The following is a 25,034-nucleotide window of genomic DNA, read 5'->3' as shown; positions in this document are numbered from 1 at the left end:
TTTAGAGACAGCCTCGCTCTGACGCTCAGGCTGGAGTGCATTGGCATGATCTCAGCTCAGTGCAACCTCCTGGGTTCAAGCGATTCTCCTGCCTCAGCCTCCCAAGTTGCTGAGATTACAGGCGCTCATTACCACAACCGGCTAATTTTTGTATTTTTGGTAGAGACGGAATTTCGCCATGTTGACCTTGCTGGTCTCAGAGCTCCTGACCTCAGATGATCCGTCCACCTTGGCCTCCCAAAGTGCTGGGATTACAGGCATGAGCCACTGTGCCTGGCAACCTGCTTCTTCTTTCTAAATGCTGTTCTCATCATCCCAACTGCGAGGAAAAATTTGGTATCTTTCTATGGGTGAAGATATATTAATTGAACTACTGTTCAGAAGACAACAACCCTGCCACAAAGCATAAATCACAACTCCAGGAGATGGGCAATTGTGACTTTATCCACTGAGGCCTCTTTTTATGGTTTTCTAGCAAGGCCCGGTCTTTCTGTGTGGTATCTATTGCCACAGACTTAAAAGTCACTGGTTCTCCATCCTTGGCTTTTAGGGTCCCATGAACACTTTCCCGGAGAAGGGTATTAATCACATGTCTCAGGAGGGAGCTCATCCCCAAGGGTGAGGGGTGTGTTTGTGAGTACTGGTGTCTGCAGCCCCACTGCCAGTTCATCTTGTAGGCCAGAGAAGCTGACCAGAAGCATGAGGTCATGTCATCTGCAGGTATGGGAAGCCAAGATTGTGTTTCTGTAATAATAGGTATTTAACAACACTTAGAGAAGCCATCGCATTACCTATAAAGCTTAAACTTTCCAGTACTTTTCTCATTTGAAATATTTAGCAACGATGTTTGGTGTTTGCATTTTTTTTTGTTTCTCCAAAATATATACCTCCGTATTGACTGGGCAAAAAAAAGATGGCACTAAATTTCAGAATATCTTTTCCTTAATTCAAACACTACTCAATTGTGATGTATTCAAATTAACCCTGTTTCTTTTACTTTGCATTCTATACTTCAGTAAATGTTAACTAAATAATAAATCTAGTGAACATTTTAAAAAATACACATCTTTGGGGATATTTAAGGAATTATATAGGCATACACTATTCAGTGGACACCAATTTGCTTCAGTATGTGTTGAACCTTTGCACTCCACATCTAGAGAATATAAAGTTCAAAATTCTCTCAACAGTGTGAAAATTTAATTTATCTATATAAATACAAGTGAAGGTATTATTGGCATTATTCAATTCTGAGAAAATAGTTGAAGAAAACATGAAACTATGCAGATAAAATACGTGCAAAATAAAATGATTTATTGAATAAACCATGGTCTGGGTGTCAGTCGTCCTTTACACGTGCTTTGATTTCACCCAGTATGGCTTGTTCCTTCAGATGCAGGGAGTGCTGTTGGCAAAAAGGCTTTAGCTACAGCCCCTTCAGAATTGCCTCAGATGTGGATGGCTGCTTTGTCCAGTCATGATCTTAGGTCGTAGCTCACATCCAGTAACTGGTCCAAGTGGTGATATAAAATCTAACTCGAGATCAACAACTCTGAGATACCATTCCAGCTCTACAAATTCCTGTAATGTTGACTGAAGTTTTGAGGCCTGAATCTAACTTGACTTTTTTGCTCAATCCTCCCTCTCCTCCCTCCCCTCTGAGGACCCTCAGTAAGTATTCTGAACATTAAATTATTTCAGAATCTGCTCCCCACTGAGGGAAAAAAAAAAAAAAACTTGCAACAAATCCTATTACTTAATTCAAACATTGCTCCATATATTTGGAGGTTATATTATTTGACCTGTATAATTTTATGAATAACATGTACTATTCAGTGTTGTAAATTTTACCATTATTAAATAACCAGCTTTACTTACTCTCTTGGGTGATTTTATCTTTTATCTTTTTTTTTTTTTTTTTTTTTTCTGAGACAGAGTCTCGCTCTGTCACCCAGGCTGGAATGCAGTGGCCCGATCTCGGCTCACTGCAACCTCCACCTCCCCGGTTCAAGCAATTCTCGTGCTTCAGCCTCCCCAGTAGCTGGGACTACAGGCACACACCACCACTCCTGGCTAATTTTTGTAGTTTTTTGCAGAGACAGGGTCTTTCCATGTTGACCAGACAGCTCTCAAACTCCTGGACTCAAGTGTTTTACCTGCTTCGGCCTCCCAAAGTGCTGGGATTACAGGTGTGAGCCACCGTGCCTAATTTTATCTTAAATTGTACTTTGCCTGAGATATATTTTGCTACTTCTACTTTATTTTTCTTTCGCTGTTTATTCTTTTATTTTTATACATCTCTATTCTTTTCTCTTAGGTGTTTATTTTGTGCATAGTGTATATTTAGACCTTTACAACATTCAATTTAATAGTGCTCTTTTAATAGGGGAGCTGAAATCCTTCATGTTTACAGCTGTAATTTACATGTTTGATATTACTGACTCCATATTTGTATTTTTCTTATTTGTATTTCCCTTTTTTTTCTATTTCTTCCTATGTGGTTTGTATTTCACTTTTATTCATATTATTCAGTGCTTTGAGAGACATATGCCACTCTTATATTTGGCAGTGGTTAACATAAAGTTTAAAGTAGGAACCTCTGCTTTTCAAAGCCTGGCAGACAGTATGTGGGGAAGCTAACTTCACAACTAAAAGAGCATAAGCAGTATATCTCTTGTGCATTTTAATTTACACTTGATCCTAAGAAACTCATTATAAGAAATGAGTTTTTCAACAGTTCTTCCTTAGTAACATAAGGCAATGAGCAATTTAGATACACAAGAACATTTTACATTTTTAGATCCAAATTTAGTAATTTTAGAATTGTTTTGTTTACATTTTTTATATGACTAACACTAAACTAACTCAAATATAGTTTGATGTTGAAAGGAATGGTGCTCAGTTTGTGAGTATTTATGTAGAATCCCTCTTGTAAACCAAAATAATTTCACTGAAATCAACCGTAGTTTACTTAACAACACATTTAGAAAATACTGTGTATGTTTTCCCAGCAAACCAACCGTTCAGAACCCGCAAAATTGATGTTTCTGCTAACCTTTTCATCAAAAGCTGTTTCAAAGAAGATGTGAGAAGATTAGCAAATGATTAGTTTAAACTTTCTATTTTAGTGTAATCAAATAGTTCACATTTCTAGATTGCATTTTTTTAATCGACCAGTATTATTTTCTTACTCAGCCCAGCTGTTTGTGACAGACGAAATAGTGCAATTTTGGAAGTGGCAAGAGAAGCTTATAAACTAACTACAGAGATGGAAAATTACCTCCACTGCTAAATACCAGGGGAATCTACAAGATAAGAGTAAAATGGAATGTCACAATTCACAGCAATGGCATAAAACAACTGGACTTGGGGGAGTACTTGACTATTTGCTTTGGCCGCATTCTATAATACACTCCAACTAGTTTTTTTCTTTTCTTTTTTTTTTTGTATTTAGAAACTTAAAGTTTCCAGTGTATTAAAGGAATGAAATGTATTTCTGGCATTATCAACATAGTTATTTCTCACTCAGAACATTTGATGTGTTCTAGTCTGTCATTAATTACAAAAAAGATTAGACATAAACATAAGTGGTACAAAACTATTATCAGTTTTCATTTTAATAGTGTTTTTAAACATTAACTTAATCATATTTTTTACTGAATTTTTACTATTTTGATGTGAAAATTGTGTATAAATTAATGCTTTCTCAAAAGACCAAATTAACCATCAGTCTTAATGTTACTACCATATATTCTATGTTCATGTAAGATAACATTGTAATTCTACAAAAGGATAAGAAATAATAGATGTGGGTCAGTAATATTATGATAGCATATAACAAAATGGAATTATTCTCAATTTCAGATAAAGTTGAAGGATAGAAAGTTTAAATCATTAAGATCGCAAATTGTTCATTGGCCTATGAAATTACCCAAATTCATCAGTGACATTTTGCAGTGTTCTTGATGGTCATGAAGTGGGAGGAGGAAGCCATGAACAGCTATGAGACTTAGATTTATTTAGCTAAACAGATAAAGGATTTATTGGCAGAAAGAGGGTGCGCGAAGAAGGGCTGAAAAACAGAAAATGGTTAGGGGTCTTTTCCTTTGCCCCCAGATTTCTTGTGAGAATGCTCAACTTGTGAGATTTTATGCAGAGTTAAGATTAATTCTTGTGATGCCATTGTCCTTTATGCTTAGTCTACACTATCTTTCTGCAGGAATGTATACTAATACAAAGTGTGTTTCCATGGAAGATAAAACTTACAAACTTTATGTTCTTCTGGTTCTTGAACCAAACTCAATGTTCCTCAATATAGTTGAAAAGCAGAGTCATTTTCCAGAGAAATGTTATTGCTCTGGCTTGCAAAGATCCCACAAAACACATCCTTCTATCTAACTCTTCAGCTCAAACTTTAACTCTTCATTTGTCTCCATTGAATAAGATAAGACCATAGTTTTCAAAGGTGCATCATGATCACCTAGAAGGCCTGGTTAAAAAGCACATTGCTGACCCCTCTTTTCCGGTTTCTCAATCATGTTTCTTGGTGATGCTCATGCCACCAGTCCAGGGACCATATTTTGAGAACACTGGATTGAAGAAACATAACTCACTTTTTATGCCATGTATATTTAAACTTTGCCAATACAATTTCAGGAAAATCTGTTCAGACCTCAAAAAAGGAAACTAATATACAAATGCTTTAATTCTGTTTAATTGAAAATGTAATTCACATTGTTAGGGTACTTAACACTAATCACTCCTATACACACACATATAATCTTTGCTATAATTTTTATACAATGTCCTTTTACATAATAGCCATACAGCGCAGTGATTTTTCTCTCTTAAACACTGTGCATTGCAAGAAGTTATCAAGTATTTTGTTTGTATGTAACAGTTTTACACATTTATTCCTTTTTATTTATATATAAGTGAATCCATCTTTCAGTCATGGCAGTCATGGTGACTACCACTATCAAAGAATATTATGCATAGCTTGTCTAATAGCCTATAAAATTAAGGTTAGAAAATAACCAAATATCTCAGGCAATCTAAGACATGGAGTGAGCAGAATTATACTTTTATTAAAGTCATTTTCTCTATTCAAACAGTAAGTAGAAATCTAAAGAATAACTATTAATAATGGTGATGTTAGATACATCATTGACTACTATATACCCCAAAGTCCTTATCTCCATAATTTTCAGAAGATATACATATAAATTTCTATATTTATATATAAATCTATATATATAATTTTAAAAATTATTTTTATTGTGGAAAAATACACATAAAATTTACCATCTTAACCTTTTTAAGTGTACTGTTCAGTGACATTAAATACATTCGTATTGTTATGCAGCCATCACTACCATCCAACTGCAGAATGCTTTTTCATTTTGCATAACTGGGACTCTGTATCTATTAAATAATAATTGCCCATTCTTCTCTTTCTCCAGTCCCTGGCAAGCACCATTCTACCTTATGTCTCTATGGTTTGTCTACTGTACATCCCTCATATAAGTACAATTACACAGTATATTTTTGTGACTGGCTTACTTCATTTAGCATAATGTTCTCAAGGTTCATCCATGCTGTAGGATATGTAAAATTGCCTTTTTTAAGGTTGAATAATTTTTTTTTGTTTGTATATACCACATTTTGCTTACTCATTCATCTGTGGCCTCCACATTTTAGCTATTGCGGGTAATGCTGCTACAAACATAGTTATACAAATATCTCTTTGAGACTTCACTTTTAATTATTTGGGTATATATCCATAAGTAGAATCGCTGGATCACATTGTAATTGTATTTTTAAGTTTTTGAGGAAACTTCATACTACTTTCCACAGTGCTGGTCAGTTTTCAATTCTCACTAACAGTACTCAAGTGTTCTAATTTCTCCACATCCTTGCCAAAACGTTCCTGTTGTTTAAATAGCAGTATTTTAATGGGTGTGAGGTGGTATCTCATTGCAGTTTTGATTTGCATGTCCCTAGTGATTAATAATGTTTACTATCTTTTTGCCTGTGCTTTTTGGCCATTCATATATCTTCTTTGAGAACTGTCTATTCCAGTAATTTTCCCTCATTTGAATCAGATTGTTTTTTGTTGTTGAGTTTTGGGATTTGTCTACCTATTCGGATATTAATACCTTATTAGATATGTGATTTTGAGTATTTTTTCCCATTCTGTAGGTTGGATTTTACTCTGTTGTTAGTGTTCATTGAGGCACAAAAGTTTTAATTGTCATAAAGCCCAATTTGTCTATTTTACCCTCTGTTACTTTTGCATTTGGTGTTATATCCAAGATATTGTCAAATCCAGCATGTGAAGCTTTTCCCCTATATTTTCTTCTAAGAGCTTTAGAGGTTTAGAACCTATGCTTACATCTCTGACCCATTCTGAGTTAATTTTGTACATGGCATTAGGAACGGACCCAACTTAATTCCTTTGCATGTGTGTATCTAGTTTCATAGCACCATTTGTTGAAAATACTGTCCTTTCTTTATTCAATAGTTTGGGCATCCTTGTCAACATTATTTCATCAAATATGTGAGAGTTTATTTCTGGAATCTCTCCAATTCAGTTGATCTATATGTCTGTCATTATGCTGGTACCACACTATTTTGATTATTGTGGCTTTGTGGTGAAGTTTGAAATCTGGAAGTGTGAGTCCTCCAACTTTGTATTTACTTTTTAAGATTGTTTTGGCCACTGGGGGTCCCTTGAGAGTTTATATGAACTTTAGGAAAAGTTTTTGTATTCCTACAAAAATGTCACTGAGTTTTTGATAGCAGGTATATATACCTGCTATCTATAGATGGGTCTTTGTAGTATTGACATCTTAATAATATTAAGCCTTCCAATACATAAATATGGAATGTCTTCCCATCCATTTATTTATATCTTTAATTTCTTTCAGCAACGTGTTATAGTTTTAATTGTACAAGTCTTTTGTTTCCTTGATTAAGTTAATTCCTTATTATTTCATTCTTTTTGATGCTATTGTAAGTGGAATTGTTTTCTTAATTTCATATTTTGATTGTTCATTTTTATTATATAGAAATGCAACTAATTTTTGTATACTCACCTGTGTCCTGCTGCTTTATTTAATTCATTTATTAGTTCTAACAAGTTGTTTTGTAGAGTCTTTAGGGTTTTCTACATATAAGAACATGTCATCTGCAAACAGATATTTTACTTCTTTCCCCATTTAGTTGCATTTTATTTTATTAAATTCTGGCTAGAATTTCCAGTATGATGTTGAATAGGAGTGGCCAAATGGGTACACTTGCCTTGTTCCTGATTTTAGAGAAAAAGGTTTTTATCTTTCATCATTGAATATCATGTTCACTGCAGGTTGTTTGTTTGTTTGTTTGTTTGTTTTGAAACGGAGTCTCGCTTTGTCACCCAGGCTGGAGTGCAGTGACGCTGTCTTGGCTCAGTGCAACCTCTGCCTCCTGAAGTCAAGCAATTCTCCTGCCTCAGCCTCCTGAGTAGCTGGAATAACAGGCATGCGCCACCACACCCAGCTAATTTTTGTATTTTTAGTAGAGACGGGGTTTCACCCACGTTGGTTAGTCTGGTCTCCAACTCCTGACCTCAGGTGATCCACCCACCTCAAAATATAACTTTTTAAATGTTAATGTAGTTTTCTTCTATTCCTAGTTTGCTAAGTGTTTCTATTATGAAAAGATGTTGAATTTTGACAAATGTATTTTCCCAATTGCAATTGTTCTATTTTTTCCTTTAATAATGTGATATATTAATCCATTTTTATATCTGAAACCATTCTTAAATTCCAGAAATAAATCCCACTTTGTAGTGTATAATTATTTTAATATGCTGCTAAATTTGGTTTACTAATATTTTTTGAAGAGTTTAGTATTAATGTTAAGAAATTATATTGATTTAGATTTTTCTTTTCTTGTACTGTCTTTGTCCATCTTTGGTATTAGGGCAATGCTGGCCTCAAAGAATAATTTAGAAAATATTCCCTCCTTTAATTTTTTCAGAAAGTTCTAGAATGATTGGTGTTAGGTTTTTTTTTTATGTTTGATAGAATGTATCGGTGAAATCATCAGATGGTGTTTTTTTTTCTGTTTCAGGAGATTTTTTATTTATAGGTCTATTTAGAGTTTTGATTTTTTTTTAATATTTAGTCTTGGTAGATTTTCTATTTCTTGGAGTTTATCCAATCGATCTAGGTTAACAAACTTGTTGGCACATAATTTTTATAGTACCCTCTTGTAATCATAATACTGGAAGTATTGTCCTCACTTTCATTTGTGATTTTAGTAATTTGAATCTTTATTTTGTTTCTTAGTCTATCTAAAGGTTTGTAATTTTATACTTCTTTTCAAATAACTAAGTTTTGGTTTAATTGATTTTCTCTATTTTTTTTCCTGTTTTTATATTTCATTATATATGCTCTAATCTTTATTACTTCATTCCTTCTGTAATTTTGCATTTAGTTTGTTCTTTTTTTAGCTCTTGAAGTTGTAAAGATAGATTGTTCACTTGAGATCTTTCTGCTTTTTAAATGTTTTAATGTTTTTAACTGTAATTTTAGGTTCAGGAGTACATGTGCAGGTTTGTTCCATAGGTAAACTTGTGTCATGGGGATTTGTTGCACAGATTATTTCATTATCCAAGTATTAAACCTAGTACCCATTAGTTATTTTTTCTGATTCTCTCCTTCCTCTCACTCTCCACCCATCAATAGGCCCTAGCAAGTGTTGTTCCTCTTTATGTGTCCATTTGTTCTCATCATTTAGCTCCCACTTATACGTGAGAACATGTGGCATTGGGTTTTCTATTCCTGCATTAGTTTGCTAAGGATAATGGCCCCCAGCTCCATCCACGCTCCTGCAAAGAACACGATCTTGTCCTTTTTTATGGTTTCATGGTGTTCCTTGATGTATATGTACATTTTCTTTACCCATTCGTCCATTGATGGACAACTAGATTTATTCCATGTCTTTGTTCTTGTTAATAATGCTGTTCACATGCATGTGTTTTTATGATAGGATGATTTATATTTCTTTGGGTAGATACCCAGTAATGGGATTTCCGGGATGAATGACAGTTCTGTTTTTAGGTCTTTGAGGAATCGTCACACTGTTTTTCACAATGGTTGAACTAATTTACACTTCCACCAACAGTTGCAGTTTTTTCTTCATATGCTTGTTGGTCGCATGTATCTCTTTTTTAAAAAAGTGACTGTTCATATATTTTGCCCACTTTTTAATGGGGTTGTTTGTTTATAGATGTAAATTTCCCTGCTAGAACTGGTTTTGACAAACACCATAAGTTTTCGTATGTTGAGTTTTCATTTTCATTTGTCTAAAGGTATTTTCTAAATCCCCTTGTGATTTTTTATTTTATCTACTGGTTGTTTAAAAATGTGCTGCTTAACGGCCAGGCGCGGTGGCTTACGCCTGTAATCCCAGCACTTTGGGAGGCCGAGGCGGGCGGATCACGAGGTCAGGAGATCCAGAACATCCTGGCCAACACGGTGAAACCCCGTCTCTACTAAACTTACAAAAATTATCTTGGTGTAGTGGCACACGCCTGTAATCCCAGCTACTTGGGAGGCTGAGGCAGGAGAATCGCTTGAACCCGGGAGTCGGAGGTTGCAGTGAGCCAAGATCACCACTGCACTACAGCCTGGAGACAGAACGAGACTCCGTCTCAAAAAAAAAAAAAGAATGTGCAACTTAACTTAAACAAATTTGTTTGTGCATTTTCCAGTTTTCCTTCTGTTACTGGTTTCTAACTTCGTTTGGTTATATAGTCAGAGCAGATACTTTGTACCGTATCTATTTTTGAAGGCTATTGAGACTTAATTTGTGGCTCATATCATAATATGGTCTATCCTGGAATATGTCCCATATTCACTTGAAAAGAATGTGTGTATTCTGTTACTGTTAGGCAAAGTGTTCTGTATATGTCTGTTGGATCTAGTGGGTTTATTGCATTATTAAAGCCTTTTTTTCTTTACTTATCTCCTGTCTGGTCTATCATTATTGAAAGTAGAATTTTGAAGTCTCCAAGCATTGTTGTAGAACTTCCTATTTCTTCCTTCAATTCTGTCCATTTTTGTTTTATATATTTTGGTCTGTAATTAGGTGTGTACATGTTTATAATTCTCATATCTTCTTATTGTATTGAAACTCTTTTAATATACAGTATTCTCTAGCTCTTGTAAGCTGTTTCAATTTAAAGTTTATTTTGTCTGATAGTAATATAGCCACCTATATTCTCTTTTGATTACTATTGATATGCAGTATTCTTTTCCACCCATTCACTTTCAACCTGCACATGTCTTTAGATCTAAAATATCTTGTAGATGGCAAATAGATGGATCATGGTTGTTTTTAAATTCATTCTGAAGTTTTTGTCTTTTGATTGGAGAGTTCAATCTATTTATGCTTAAAGTCGTAGGTGATAAGAAGGGACTCTGTCACTCTGTTATTTGTTTTCATAGGTTTTATAACATTTTTGTCTTTCATTTCCTGCATTAATATCTTCTTTCGTGTTGTTGGTTTGTAGTAAAAGATTTAAATTATTTTCTTATTTTCTTTTGTGTATATTCTTTAGCTATTTGTTGGTGTTTACCATGGGAGTACTTTTAACACAATAAAGTTAAAACGCTCTAATTTAAATTTATGCCAGTTTAACTTCAGTAAGGTATAAAAACTTTGCTTCTTTATATCTTTATCCCCAGCCCTTTCAGTTGTTGTTTTGAAATATTACATCTTAACACATTGTGCGTCCATAAACCTAAACTAATATGTTTAGATGTTATTAGCTTCTTAAATTGTGTAGAAAACAAACATAAAGTTACAGAGCATTGTTATAATAATACTAGTTTTCATAATTGCCTATGTATATACTTGTGTTGAAATCTTTATTTAGTTATTTCAGCTTCAAGTTACTGTTTAGTGACCTTTCATTTCATCTGCAAGATTCCCTTTAGCATATTGCAGAACAGGTTTATTGGGAATGATCTCCCTCAGGTTTTGTTTATCTGGGAATGTCTTAATTTCTTCCTCATTTTTGATTGACAGTTTGCTAGATATAGGATGCTCAAAATTGCCTTAACTTTCTCTAATGAACTTTTCATTTCCGTAATTGTGCTTTTCAGCTCCAGATTTTCTTTTTGGTTGATTTTTAGGTGTTTTATCTCTTTATTTATATTGTTATTTTGTTCAGGCTGATTTTTAGCTTTCTCTATGTCTTCCTTGAATTCTTTAAGCATCTTCAAAAGGGTTGCTCAAAAACTTTGGCTAGTAGATTCTCCATCAGGTATTTTGCAGGAGCAGTTCTTGTTGCTATATTGTATCTTCCCTTGGATGGACCATACATTTCTGTTTCTTTGTATGATCTGTGATTTGTTTTGTTTTATTGAAAACACTATTTGATTTCAATAATATGATGACTCTGGAAATCAGAGACTTCCCTTTCCCTAGGGTTTGCTCCTTTTGTTTGTATCACTATAGGCTGCCTCCGTGTTGAGGATCAGCTTGAATTATAACCTTAAACTCTTTACAGGTCTTTTCCGAGGTGGCTTCTTTCCTTGGGCATGTACAGTAACTTTCTGTTTTCCTCCATGTATGTGTTTGTTTTTGAAAGTGTTGTTCCTTAATGTTTGGTGACTAAGTGAGAAAAAATATATGAAAGTTTTAAAAAGGCCCTGGCCTATGAAATCTCCTGAAAATCACTTCGGTGGGAGGGGTAGGGTCTCACAACAATGGCGAGAGGTGCAAAAACAACAGTCACTTGCTTTTGTGTTTGCATCTTAATGATCAGAAGCATCAATCAAAGATCAGAACACAGATCCCTTGTATTTGGAAGACAGAGTCCTTTTTCCAACCTGGACTCTCAAAAACTTTGTGTAAGCCACTCCTGCAATGTGCACTGCTGCTTGCCATTGGGGTGGGAGAGGATTGACAGTTGATACTGTGATAAGAGTTGAAATTGACTGAAATTAATGGCTATTTACCTTTCAGGTCTTCCCTTAGATGTTGCAAGCCTTCAATGGACTCTAGAGTTCCAAAACAGTTATATCAGATGGTTCTCCCAGTGCAATTGTTATCTGGGTATGAAGAAAGATTCCTGGTACTTCCTACTCTGCCATTTTCTCAGAATCATTCTCTGTATGTAATTTTTCTATAAAAAAAGTTTGCAATTAATATGATTTGTAATTATATATAAATGAATAAACTAAGAGAGATGTTTACACTTTCGTTAGGCATAGTATATTAGCCCGTTTTTATACTGCTATAAAGAACTGCCTGAGACTGGGTAATTTATAAAAGAAAGAGGATCAACTGATACAATTTAGCATGGCTGGGGAGATATCAAGAACCTTACAGTGATGGCAGAAGGTGAAGAGGAAGCAAGTCACCTTCTTCACAAGGTGGCAGGAAGAAGTGCTGAGAGAAGGGGGAAAAGCCCCTTGTAAAACCATCAGATCTCATGAGAAATCATTCACTATGATGAGAACAGCATGGGGGAAACTGCCCCCATGATTCAATTACCTCCACCTGGTCTCTCCTTTGACACATGCGGATTATGGGGATTAAAATTCAAGATAAGATTTGGGTGGGTACACAAAACTTAACCATATCACTCAGTATACTTATCAGCTGGACAGAAGAACTTTTATCAGCGATTAAATTCCAGGAAGACATAATCAATAGAGAAAGAGAGTATTGAATATATGATGTGAGAAAATGATTCATTTTGGGGGGAAGTAAGAATGAAAGCAAAAGAAAAATATAATTTTATGAGCCTTACAATTTTCAATAAGATTGACCCTGCTGAACTTCATTTGATTGGGGAATAATACATGCTTTTTTCAAAGACAACTTTGTGAAATAATGTATGTAGAAAGTTCCAAATCACAAACCTTGTCAACGTATTTATGTTGAGTTTGTTTTTATTTATTTTTCTGGGGAGGAGGGTTATTCATTTGATTGTTTTCAGCAAGGCTACCATTCTCTTAATGGGTTTGTTTACTTAGTGAATCACAATACTCATATCACATTGAACCACAATGAAATCAGAGGACATTGGGAGAATCAATAAGGAAATTTTAAATTATCTTTCTTCACTTTGTTTTCAGGACACATGCACTCACCTTACCTTTATTGACACATCTAAGGTACTTCCCTTTTGAATTGCCCTCATCCCAGGATCTAAATATTGGAATTTCCCAGGGCTCAGTTGCTGACTGTTTTATTCAATTATTCTTATTTCATAGACAATCTCATCTAGACCTATGTTACTGATTATTCACTATATTTTTATTACTGATGGCTTTAAAATTTGTATCTTCAGTGTAACCACATACTTTAGCATATACATAGGCACAAAAAGAAGATTCTAGGAGAAGCACTACTGTCTTAGGTGATCCCATCAAGTCTCATGATTTAAAATAATATCTTAACCAGGAATAAGCAAACCTTATTGTCAAATGGTAAATAATGAGGCTATTGGGTCACACAGTCTCAATCACAACTGTGCAACTTTGTCAATGTAGTGTGAAAGCAGCCATAGGCAATAGGGAAATGAATAGGCATAACTGTGTTTCAATAAAACTTTATTCATAAAAAAAGGTGGTGGCATAGATTTGACCCATGTTTCATACTTTATCCTAATCTATACCATCTAAATTCTAATAATTCTCAATTATATATCTTTATCTATGATATTACCTCATAGCACTGGATACGTATATTTAAGTGTCTACTAAATATCTCTGCACAAATATCCAGTACTTAGCTCAAACTTAAACTCTTCCACAGTAGTATACCTGATATCTTCCTCACATCTCGGTCATTCAGTGTTCATATCTTAGTAATTAGCAGCCCCAGATACCTACTTGTTCAAGCCAAAAATCTTGGAGTACCTGTTTGATCTCTCTCTTTCTATCTCTACCCTCATCCCATCCATCAGTAAGGTTTGCCATCTGTAATCTCAAAATATGTAATGAATCTGACAACTTTTCACAATCTTAACCCTCCCACTCGCCTACCACCACCAAGTACACAAGACCGTCATTTTACTCACACTTTAATGCAACAGCCTCTAACTGGTCTCCTTACTTCTAATATTTCTCCCATTTTGTGAATTTTCTACAAAGCAGGTGAGACTTGTGCTTTAAAGAATAAATACAGATTATGTCTTTTTCTTGATCAAAACTCTCAAATGGCTTCACTTCACATTCATAACAACTTCCAAATACCTTATCATGGACCTATGTAAGTCTGTTGGTGTCATCACTTTCTAGCTTTCTCCTTCCTACTCCTAATTTTGCTGTAGTCATAGTTTTCATTTTACTTTCTTGAAGGTGCCAAATTAATTTTTACCCCAGGTTCTTTGTACTTACTGTTTCTCTTTTAATAGTGAACTTTATTGAGACTTTCATCTGGCTTGTACAAACTTCAGGAAGTTCCTGAGACTACTTCAGGTTTTCATAATTCATTAGAAAGACTCATAGAGCTGAGAATAGCCATTATACTCATGAATGCATAGTGTTTCACTGAAAGGATATTGATTAAAACTAGCAACAGAAAAACAGGGCAGAATTTAGGATAACCAAAGGTAGAATTTTCATTTGTCCTCATAGTGGTATCATGTGGACAGTGTTCATTTCTCCCTAAAAAAGCGCTTGATGATATGCATAAAATGTTGTCAACATAAGAATGCTATACTAAGCATTAATATCCAAAGATTTTATTGGGGATGCATCAGATACACAAGGCTGAACACTCACACTACTGACCTTAGACTCCAGCCCCTTTAGAAGTTGAGCTGTTACTCTGTGGCCCAAGACCCCCTATAATAAATCACATCGTTAATATAGAATATTTAGCATGGTCCCAGGCCCTCAGGAAAACAAAGTCATTCATAAGATGGAACTTTTCAAGGACTTAGAGGTTACCTCCTAGGGGTGGGGGCAAAGAGCCACTTTTCTTTGGGCACCATTAATCTTTTACTGCACAGCTTGCTTCCTCATTTTATCCAAGTCTCTCTGATGAACACTTACTGGAACACCTTCCCTAACTTCATAATGTAAAATGTCCACTAGCTCCATCACTCCCCACCATTCTGCTTTATTCTTTTTCCTCATTTCCCTTACTAAAAAATGACATGCTTATGTATTCATTTATTTGTGCTTGTCTACTGAAGTAAAACATGAACTTCATGAGGGCAGAATTTTTCTCTCGTTTACTATTACATCTCCATGGAGTAGGCCCAGAAAAGGTATTTTCAATGAGTGAATCTGAAACATACTCTACTTATATATTTATGAATCTATATATCTATATCTATAGTAATCTCTTGAACAATGTCTAATATATAATTAATATTTTGGGGGAAGAGAGAAAGAAAACCAAAACATAAATTATTTTTAATACCCTAGTATTTTCTAAGTCACATGGAGTCTAAAATATAATGTTTGTTTTATTCTATATGAGGGATCATCAGATTTTGATAAATGTCATAGTCTCAGAAATTTAAATAAGGATTTGTGATTTTATAATTTAAAATATTTTTAATATTTTAATAATTTAAAATAAAGTATTGATTTAAACTATGTTTAAGTTTTTTGAAATGTAGTGTTTTATTTCACTAATAGAAGTAATAGATTAGTTTTTTAGATCTCTTTCATGAAGACTTGAAATCAATATTATTTCTTCATTACATTTCAAATTGTATAATTTATTTTTTAAAAAGTAAAAAGTAAACTATTAGTGTTATATGCAAGATAATTTTAAGAAAGTAATTTTTTTTCCCAGCATATGGGGAAAGATTGGGATAAATAGCACTTATGTGGACATCACCAAAAAATTCACATACAGAAAAAATATATAACACAATTGCTCAATCCTAAATATAAATATGAGCAGGCACTGAGTATGTCCTTTGGAGGGAAATATACTACAACTCATATATTTTTTATTATTCTGTTTTTTCCACTAATTGTAAAAGAATTACTAGGTATTTTATTACACTCTCGTCTGTAGAAAGCCTACTTAGTATCTTTCTATTCAAAGAAATCCACAAGAGTGGGGCAATAATGATACAAGATACCTTGAGCTGGAAATTTTACATTACCTCTTGCTGAGTAATATAGTATTTAAATAAGTTTTTTTCTGTGTCTATGAGAAAATTAGCTTTTGCTTATGTTAGTGACAGAAGAGGAAATTGTCGCAGAGAACAAGCAATTTTGTGTGACGCTCACAAAAGAGGGAGGACATCTAACAAGCAACATAAAGGTCATCTGAATATTTGATTTTTAGGGGAGATAAAAGTAATTGTGGTAATTAGCATTTGTAATATTTATTTGATTACGTAAATCATCATAAAAGCCTTCATGTTGCCTTTATAGAACTAAATGACATCTAACACAAGTCAGATTCTACATTAGAGAAAAATAACTAGTCTAAATGGTGAAAGTGATTTGGAGGTTAGCAAAAAAAAAAAAATACAATTTTACCTTTGGTATTTTGTAGACTTATAGAACTGATAGAAACATTAAATATTACCAAATTCAAAATTCTGACGTTTCAGATGAGAATCAGAAAAGCTTATCTTAGTACTTGAAAAGGTGCTCACAGATGGAAGCCTCATCTTTATTAACTGTTAAATGCAAGCAAAATGTGGTAAATAGTTTTGTAGCTTGTGAAATATGTTCTAGGTTTTTAGGTTGCATACAATTTTGTACTTTAACCAAGTCATCATCCAGTCCTTGTTTTTAAGCCTCATTTTGTCTTCTGTATGCAAGTATTCCCCTTCAATACCCCTGTGATTCTTTTGTCCTTGGAAGACCAACCCCTATATGTCACCCCAACCACCTATCATAATTATCAATTGCTTCATTTCTCTGGGCTGCCATTGCACTAAGTTTGAAACCCTATAACAGTACATGCTTTTAAATTTTTTTAAATTTGTTTGCTGAGCATATCCTCCACAGCACCACCAGTGGAATCTTCTTGGGAAAAAAAACACCACGTTCGATTCCAAGTTTAAGAACCACTTTCTACAAGTGAATGAATAGAAGGTTATTAATTTTGCCTGACAGAATAGGTTACAATAAGAAGTGACACCTAAACAAGCTGTTTAAAAATGTTCTCTGGTACCAAATAGCCTACATTTAAAAAAAAAAACTTCTAAATCTCTATATAGCATTTAAATTGTAATGTTTGGTTTTATCCAAGTCTTCTGATTTTCATTCGTGCAGAAACTTTGTTCTCTCACAACCCACATGCGGCCATGACTTGGTATCTTTAACATGTCATTTGCTCATTCCTTTGCCCACACTCCTCTCTCCAGACCATGCAGTGGGCTCTTAATAATAATTCCAGTCTAAGCTGGAGTGTGACTTTCTTGCTGAGAATTGCCTCATTCACTCAGGCATAGTCACTGTTTTATTTGTCATAACATTTTGAGAATTATGAGTAGCTTATTACACTTTTAGTAAAAGTTGAAATTCTTTTTTTTAATTATTATTATACTTTATAGGGTACATGTACACAACGTACAGGTTTGTTACATATGTATACATGTGCCATATTGGTGTGCTGCACCCATTAACTCATCATTTACATTAGGTATATCTCCTAATGCTATCCCTCCCCGCTCTCCCCACCCCACGACAGGCCCCGATGTGTGATGTTTCCCACCCTGTGTCCAAGTGTTCTCATTGTTCGGTTCCCACCTGTGAGTGAGAACATGCGGTGTTTGGTTTTCTGTCCTTGAGATAGTTTGCTCAGAATGATGGTTTCCAGCTTCATCCATGTCCCTACAAAGGACATGAACTCATCCTTTTTTATGGCTGCATAGTATTCCATGGTACATATGTGCCACATTTTCTTAATCCAGTCTATCATTGATGGACATTTAGGTTGGTTCCAAGTCTTTGCTATTGTGAATAGTGCCGCAATAAACATACGTGTGCATGTGTCTTTATAGCGGCATGATTTATAATTCTTTGGGTATATACCCAGTAATGGGATGGCTGGGTCAAATGGTATTTCTAGTTCTATATCCTTGAGGAATCACTACACTGTCTTCAACAATGGTTGAACTAGTTTACAGTCCCACCAACTGTGTAAAAGTGTTCCTATTTCTCCACATCTGTTATTCTTTATAAACTCTCTCCTCCAGACATGTCCTAATGCTCTTGTCTTAAAGTTTTCCACTGGTTACTCCTGCCTTCAGTGACCTCCATGCATACATCCACATAGCTATTGTCTTCACAACCTTCTAATCTTTGCTCAGATTCTGCCTTCTTAACGAGATGTATCTTGACAACCATAGTTTAAATTGCAATTGTGTACCAATTTGTTTTATGACATCCATTTCTTCATAATATTTATTATTTTGTAGAAAACTACACAATATATTTGTTTCATTTATTTGTTAATGGTATAACCACCCATTAAAATGTAAGTTCCATCAGGGGAAAATGTTGTTTTGTCTGTTTTTTTTTCCCCATTGATGTGTACAAAACCTATTGAATGATGCATTTTTAATAAATATGTATTGACTAAATGAAAGAGGAAATCTGGAGCAAGATGCTTTGCCACCTTAGCCTCTATTTCCCTGTATTCAAAGCAGAGGTCACGAGAATTCATAAGTGAGAAGGCTATTGTGACTAATAAATGAGATAATGCCTTTAGAGCAGTCAGCGCAGTGTCTGACTCATCATCTTCAATTAATAATGCTAGCTCGTATTGTTAATCATGTTATTATTTTCCAAATTTTTAGGATTCAGAAACCTAAGTTGTTAATTATTAATTGTACACAAATGAAAAAAGTAAAGGAGAAAAATCTAGGAAAAGTATCTGTAGGTAGAATTTATAATATATTTATATATTTTTTACTTCACAAAAGTGAACAATGATATTTTATGGCATAAAATAATACCTGAAATATTAAAGTATTCACAAAAGTATTTTTAAAAAATTCCAATTATTCTTTTTGATAGCAATATAAAGAATGCAATTTATCATTTGTTTGAACTTATTAGAAGTATTAGTTTAACACCATGTTTGTCAAAACTTATCTCACAATAAGTAAAATACCATTAAAACTTAGGACATATACATTTGTTTTTTTAATTTTTAAAAACAACCTCAGAGTGGTATACATAGTCTTAAAAAATAAATTATATGTTATTGATGGAGTTAAACTCAGCAATTGTTTGCCCTAACCTTCTGCATGCCCAGCTCTGCTCACTGAGGCTGTATTAATGTCTGCTCAGAGCTGTTCTGTTGCTTGCCTTCACATAGCTAACACATATGTTTATACTGTTATTTTCTGATTCATCGACTATAGATATTTTTCTATTGTCCTTGGCTTGTGATAGATGAGCTATTAACTTATTTCTCTACCCTCAACTCCCCTCCCACCTTCTTTATTCCAATTCTTGATAATTTTAATATCCTAAAAATTTTCAATTAATTTTTCTTGTTACTTTTTTAGAAAACCTACTGAAATGTCCAAATTTTAACAACTATAAACATCATGTTTCCAATTTCTATTTTGTGAGAGAAGCATGTTAGTGCCTCTATCCTCACATTAATTTTCGCTTTAAGACTGATAATATTTAATCCTATTATGTTACAAATAGTTAACTGTGTTTTGCTTTCTGCACAGTTTGATCCTAAAAGTTGAAAATTAAAAATTGGTTTATTATGATGATTGTGTAACTGTTGTTCGATTCAGAACCAAGTATTGTACATAGTTCCATTTCCTCTTCTAGTTTCTAATGTCACTGCAGCTGTGCCGTTCAATAGTGAATAGTCTTACTGTCAATGGCAAGTGTATTTTTACTTTTTATATTTCACTAACTCTTAAAATCATGCTGACTTTGTGTTACATGTTTTTGAACTATGACTATATTTTACAACAGTATAATCGTCAATCAACAATCGCTGATTACAGTTGTTTTTGGTTCTTCATAGAACCCTAAGTCCTAACATCTTTTAGATAGCTGGAGAGTCGTCTCCTAAAAACCAATTTACCATATAGTTTTAATTTACTAGCATTTAACTTTTCCTCATAGCAGCATTTAAAAAGGACTTAACTGACCTCTCCCCCATTCTCTACTGTTGCTTTAGAATAAGGGGTGAAAAGAAGTTGAGAATTAGGCCTTAAAAAAAATTCACTGTTTTTTTCTCTCACTTTTCCAGAATCGATGTGCAAATAATTTCCTTGGGAAGAACTCTTTATGTAAGTAAATGTTGAATAATTTTGCATTAATGAACTTTGCTTATCAAGTAAAAATTGATTAATAATTTGTTGAGATATAGAATTCTAGATTTTATCACATTTTCCCTCTCTGCTTTGAGACCTTGCTCCGCTATCTGCTAACATTTCCTCTCACTGATGAAAAACATAATGCTGTTCTGATTCTGGTTTCCTCAAAGTTCGCTTGCCTGTTGTTTTATTGTTTTCTGTCTGAAACCATTGGGAAAATTATTTTTGCCTTTAATGTGTAACATTACACAATAATTTATGTACATGTGATTTATTTAAGTCATATTTGGTGTTTGATGCTCAGTTAATCTGTTGCTCTTTTATAGACTTGTTTCCCTTCTATACAGTTATTTCTGTGTTCAAAGTGGCAGTTAGTTTTTCAAAAACACTTTCTTATTTTTTCCCCTCTTTCCTAATTCCCTGTCCTTGTGTTACAAAGTTAAAGCTTCTTGAATTTCTAGAACATCTTGAAATCCTCTGAACATACTTACACACACACACACGTGCACACGCATCTCCTTATAACATTCTTTGCCTTTGAAGGTAGACTTGTTTATTCTGATCTTGCTTTCTGAATCCTCAGACTTTTTTAACCCTATTTTTTTTTTAATAATGAAGGAATAAGTTTAATCGGATGCTTGAAGTTAACAGGCAGAATGTGGCAACCCATGGCATTACTTTAGGGTCAGTTGCTATGGAATAATAACAAGGACACTGTTTTAACGTGGTGATATACACATTAACAGTTTTATTTGTATCCTGACAGTGTATTCACTTTTTAAAAGAATATTTGAATTAGGATAAGGGGCTTCATTTTCAGTCTTCTAGTCAAGTGTTTGTAACATATGTTTGGGTGTATACCAATACACACCACACCACAAAGCATTTGTGAGAGAGAACTAAATTCATCCTAAATTTCAAGTTCACATTTTATTACTGCCTTCATTTATAGATTTATAATGAATATTCTAAATTAGAGAATGCTGCCCTCACCTCTTGATCTATAGATTTCTAGAAGAAAGAGAAATTTATTTGTGCCTATGTGTGTGAAAGATCTACAGAGAAGGGAGTATCTCTGTAATTAATGCTTTTCTAAAACAATACCATTAATCTTTTTTTCTGAAATTATTAAAATGAATTGTGAATATTTTATAACAAATTAAACATAGTAGTTTTTCATTAGTTGGGACAGAGAAGCTACAGTGGCATGTGAAAGATTTTTGGAAATTTATTTTCCAAACAGCTTACATAATTAAATTGAATGCAAAGAAGAAATTATCTGTCATTTTTTTCCCTTACAATTGTGTTGAATTGCCAAAAGTGTCTAATTAAACAAAGATCATGGAAACATCAACACCTCAATTCATTATTTATGCAAACATTTGTAGAGCAGAAAATTGTAAATTAACATTATATCAAGTTCTACAAATATTGTCTAACTCATGTTTACAGATCGGTATTAGATTTTGTGAGACTACTGTTAGCACATATAATTAAAGATCAGAAGATTTAGTATTTACCATAGAAAGTAAAGAGCGAACAGATAAGAGTAAGCTATGGTTTATTATCTTTTTATTTTTCATTAGAAGAAATATTTTAGGTAAGTGCAATTCAAGCTCTAAACCTGGTTAAGTAGTTTAAATGATTTCTGGTAAGAAATTATTTGAACTTGACTTCTGAGTTAGCCATACTTCTTTCTAAAATGTACCTATCAAATTATGGGCTTTTTTGTTTTCATATTCACTGGAAGTATATTCTACATCTTATTTTGATATAATAGAGAATAGTTAACTTTTGTTGGGAGCTAAACTGTACCATTTTTCCATTTATTAACTCTTTTATTCTTCACAGTCCTATGAGAGAGGTGCCATTATTATCTCAATTTTAAAAACTAGGACATTGAGGCAGAGATGTTAAGCAATTTGTTAAGGAAGGCCACACACATGGGAATCAAACACCAGAGGCCATGTTTGTCCTGCCTTTCACTATGTAGGTCTCATTTAATGACATTTACATATTTTATTTACTTTTCATACAGTACTACCAGTTAGACGTGTTCCCCAATTGTCAGATGAGGAAACTGCAGCCCAGAGAGGTTAACAAATTTCTCCCAAGACACTCAGCTATCAAGTGGTAGAGGTGGAATAGCATTTTCAGAGAAAATTCCATCACTCCACTAGAATGCAAGATCAATGAGGGCAGTGATTTTACATGGAAACTACTAAGAGTGTTAGTCCTGAAAATTGTAATTATAGCACAAATGTATATTTATGACAGCCAAAATATTATGTTATTTTTAATTGGAAGTGATATCATGGATAAATATTCCATAGTATCTTATATTTGACTGGAGCATATACAAATCATACAATCATATCTTAAATACAATACATATCATTGTATAGAGATATCATTACATATCATTGTATAGAGAACTCTAAGAAAACCTGGAAAGATAACCAAGAGACTTTTTCGTAATTGCATTAATTTGGGAAGTGGAGTTGCCAAATATTCAAGGTGACTAACCTCCTTCCCATGCCTTAAATTAACTAAAATATTTGAAGAGATAAACAAAGTGAAGAGACAACCCACAGACTAAGAGAAATTATTTGCAAACTCACAGCTGACATGGGATTAATAATCAGAATGTATAAGAAGTTCAAACAACTCAATAGTAAAAAAGTTAAAAGTGAGCAAAAGATCTAAGTAGCCATTTCTCAAAAGAAGACATACAAATGGCCAACAGGTACATTAAAAAAAAATCAACATCACTAATCACCTGAGAAATGTAAATCAAATCACAGTGAGATATCAACTCACCACAGTTAAAATGACTTTTATTAAGAAGATAGGCAATAATGGATGGTGGTGAGGATGTGGAGAAAGGGGGACCCTTGTACACTGTTGGTGAAAGGTAACTTAGTAGAGCCACTATTGAGAACATTAAGGACGTTTTTCAAAAAACTAAAAATGGGGCAACATAGTGAGGCCCCATCTCTACAAAAAATAAAAATTAGTTGGATGTGGTGGTGCATGCCTGTAGTCCTAGCTACTTGGGAGGCTGAGGTCAAAGGAATGCTTGAGCCCAGGAGGTTGAGGCCGCAGTAGGCCATGATAGCACCATTGCACTCCAGCCTGGGTGACAGAGTGAAACTCGGTCTCAAAAAAAGGAGAAGAAAACTAAAAATACAACTACCATATGACTCAGCAAACACACAAATATTAAATGCATTTCTATATACTGACAATAAACAATTGAAAAACAAAATAGAAAATGCAATGCAATTCCCAATAGCACCAAATAAAGTAAAATTATTACATGTAAATCTGACAAAACATCTGTAGGAGTCGAGGGCTTAAAGCTACAAAAGTGCTAATGAGAGAAATGAAAGAAGACTATTTTGGTGGGATGGTTAATATTGAGTGTCAATTTGATTGGATTGAAGGATGCAAAGTATTGATCCTGGGTGTGTCTGCAAGGGCGTTGCCAAAGGAGATTAACATTTGAGTCAGTGGGCTGGGAAAGGCAGACCCACCCTCGATTGTGGGCACAATCTAATCAGCTGCCCTCGAATATAAAGTAGGCAGAAAAGCATGAAAAGGCGAGACTGGCCTAGCTTCCCAGCCTACATCTTTCACTCATGCTGGATGCTTCTTGCCCTCAAACATCAGACTCCAAGTTCTTCAGTTTTGAGGCTTTGACTGGCTCTCCTGGCTCCTCAAGCTTGCAGACGGCCTATTGTAGAACCTTGTGATTGCATAAGTTAATATACATCTCTCTCTTATTAGTTCTGTCCCTCTAGGGAATCCTGACTAGTACATTTGGAAAGATCTACTTCATTCATCCTACAGTAATCAAGAACATGTAGTATTCCCAGAAGAAGATACCTATAGATCAATGGAACCAAATAGAGAATCCAAAAATATATCTACACAAATATATCTAAATAATCTTTGACAAAGAAATGAAAGTAATTCAGTGGAGGAGTGGTTTCCTGCCAAAAAAAAGGCACTAGAGCCATTTAACATCCATCATCAAGAAAAAAAAAGATTCTTAATGTAAATTCGCACCTTATACAAAAATTAACTCATAATAGATCATGGGCTTAAAGTAAAATTATACAACATAAAAATACGTGGTATACATGTATTATAAACTATAAATCATGTTTATAATGTATAGCACATACTTACATGTACATATAAAAATATGATGTATACCACGTATTTATATGTATATATAAAAATACATTTATAATATATGTATGAAAAACATCCATGGCCTAACCCCAGAGTTTTTAGATATGACTCCAAAAGGACAATCCACAAAAGAAAAAATTGGTAATTGGCCTCATTAAAATTATAATTTTTTGCCTTGTGAAAATCTTTTTTAAGGTGAAAAGTCAAGATGCAGACATGGAAAGTATATTAATTAATCTTAGTCAACAAAGAACGTGCATTTCTACTATATAAAGAACTCTCAAAAATCAACATTGAAAAAAATACAATTAGAAAATGAGCAAAACACATGAATAGATGTTTCCCCAAAGAAGATGAAAGATGTACAAATTTATTAAATATTAGGAAAGTAAAATTTAAATCACAATAACATATCACTATACATATATCAGAATGGCTGAAATTAAAGATAGTGATAATACTAAATGTTGGTGAGAATGTGGAGAAACTGGATCACTTGTACACGGGAATGTGAAATGGTTTAGCTACATTAGAAAGTATTTTATCA

The 25,034-nt window shown here is 33.8% G+C and overlaps 1 long non-coding RNA gene across 8 annotated transcripts in view; it reads left to right on the top strand.

Annotated features, from left to right (window-relative positions):
• Window positions 1–25,034, top strand: part of LOC115934336 (uncharacterized) — a 1,028,101-nt gene that overhangs the window by 684,074 nt on the left and 318,993 nt on the right. For all 8 annotated transcript variants that reach the window (XR_008678952.2, XR_008678953.2, XR_010133507.1 and 5 more), the window contains one exon: window positions 20,221–20,260. This is a non-coding gene — a long non-coding RNA (uncharacterized lncRNA). The remainder of the gene's footprint in view (window positions 1–20,220; window positions 20,261–25,034) is intronic.

This window comes from Gorilla gorilla, chromosome 3, assembly GCF_029281585.2.
Source record: "Gorilla gorilla gorilla isolate KB3781 chromosome 3, NHGRI_mGorGor1-v2.1_pri, whole genome shotgun sequence".
NCBI lineage: Eukaryota > Metazoa > Chordata > Mammalia > Primates > Hominidae > Gorilla > Gorilla gorilla.
This window is presented reverse-complemented; position numbering and strand designations above follow the sequence as displayed.